Source organism: Haplochromis burtoni, unplaced genomic scaffold, assembly GCF_018398535.1.
Source record: "Haplochromis burtoni strain Fernald_Lab_line unplaced genomic scaffold, NCSU_Asbu1 Contig_2799, whole genome shotgun sequence".
In the NCBI taxonomy this organism is placed as follows: Eukaryota; Metazoa; Chordata; class Actinopteri; order Cichliformes; family Cichlidae; genus Haplochromis; species Haplochromis burtoni.
Genome location: NW_024585160.1, coordinates 8,027 through 9,897, shown reverse-complemented (window position 1 = coordinate 9,897; position 1,871 = coordinate 8,027). Strand labels below are relative to the sequence as shown.

General features: G+C 34.8%; 1 long non-coding RNA gene across 1 annotated transcript in view; it reads left to right on the top strand.

Moving 5' to 3' along the window:
- The first annotated feature begins 116 nt into the window (after positions 1-116).
- LOC121813825 overlaps positions 117-1,871 on the top strand; it is a 9,774-nt gene continuing 8,019 nt past the window's right edge. Inside the window, exon 1 of the long non-coding RNA XR_006053903.1 lies at positions 117-990. This is a non-coding gene — a long non-coding RNA (uncharacterized LOC121813825). The remainder of the gene's footprint in view (positions 991-1,871) is intronic.

The following is a 1,871-nucleotide window of genomic DNA, read 5'->3' as shown; positions in this document are numbered from 1 at the left end:
GTGGAGGGTGGAGGGTGGTTCCCTATTTTTTATTTTTTTTTGCTGGTAGTTTGCAACCCTATTAGTTAGGTTGCTTAATATTTCTGCTAAGTACTCTTTAAAATACCAGAATAGGAAGGATGTTCCAGTGTGAATACTAGTTCCTCCTGTCACTCTTGTATTCAAAGCAGGAGGCATACCTTATCTGCTGAGCAACTGGCTGGTGTAATTCTAAACTTTGGAGTGAAGTGGAAACAATTTCTTATCATCTTGGCACCTGAAGTACTGAGATTCTGAAGTCCCTGGGAAGATGTAAAACTGGAACCTGTTTCATCCTCAACATTTAGTTTGGAGGCCACAACATGCTTGTATATTCTCAGTAATGAATAAATAACAAAACCAAATGAACAGTTTGTCACACAGTAAATCTTTTAATAATTTCAGGTATAAAATAGGTCAAAAGCTTTTATTAAGACAGGTACAACATCGTAATGAATAACTTAAGTTTTGAAACCCAACAGATCCATCTTATATGAACAGACTTCTTATTCCACAGTGGTGCCAGTTTAGGTTTTGGACTAAACTCACATTTAACCCATTTTTATTTATTTATTTATTTATTTAATTCTTTAGATACCTAACTTTAAAAAAAAGAAGAAGAATTGAAGTGTTGTTGGAAAAGGTGGCAAAAGGACCAAATCAAATGATCAACTACAATCAAATTCTGAAGCAATCTTTCTGTATCTTGATGAAGTGACAATTAAGGAGAAACTCTGAACAGTTTTGGCTATTTGGTAATATTGGTTTGTAAATGTGTATCCTCAGTTAACCTTCAACCTACCTAAGACTCAGAATATTTGGAAATCAATTGTAATGTAGATTGTGTGATGTAATTTTTAATGTTTTTTTCTCTTGGATTTTTCCATCCAGGGTTCCAGGTTAGTGTGGTTAGAGAGCAAGCTAACTGTGGGGAAGAGGACCGCCTGGGGCATTTTGTCCCTGGCTCTCAAGGTAGGTGCACAGAAACCTTCAAAAAACATAATTTTGTTAAAAGACTTGTGACATACTCACTCAGTTATGTTGCTGAAATCTGCCGAGGCATGCTTTAATATGAGTCAGTTGAACATTCACGTTAAGCAGTAATTTAGTTATGTTCAACTGTTTGTGGTTTTCAATATCTAATTTATCCACATATCTGAAAAAAATCTTCATTTTAATTACCAGACAAGCAAAGTGTTAATAATTTCCCCTAGGGATCAATAAAGTATTCTGATTCTGATTAATCCCCAAGGGGTCAATTGCACAGCAAATATGGCCAGCTGCTGTTTTACTTCATGAATTAAGTAAAAGGAACAACGAATACTATATTTTTTTTCTCTCTGTTATGATGCAAAATGTTCTATTGTTACGGCATTTTATCAAACTTTTAACCATACCCAATTTTCTTATAATGTTGCAATATTTCCATACACCTTATTTATTTACTTTGTAACCATTCCTAACCTGGCAGATAGGAAAAAAAATTTGACTCGACTTTTTCTTAGCTTCAGTTAAGTTGTCACATAGTGGTACTTGAATCATAAATGGGGTCATAAGTCTGGTAAGGTTTCAACTGCTGTTGTCTGTTTGGAACCTGTAATTAGAGGTCACCACCCTCTGTTATCTGGATAGACTACGTAACAGTCTTGGTTTCAGGAACCACATAAACTTGATACTCTGTAATCCTTTTTAGCTGCAATTTATATTTGGATGTTGTGTCATGTAGGGCTGCTCGATTATGGCAAAAATGATAATCACGATTAATTTCACTGAAATTGAGATCTCGATTATTTGACGATATTTATTTAACCCTTTAAGACCTACCATAGAACCAAGTCCGCCAGAGCTTATAT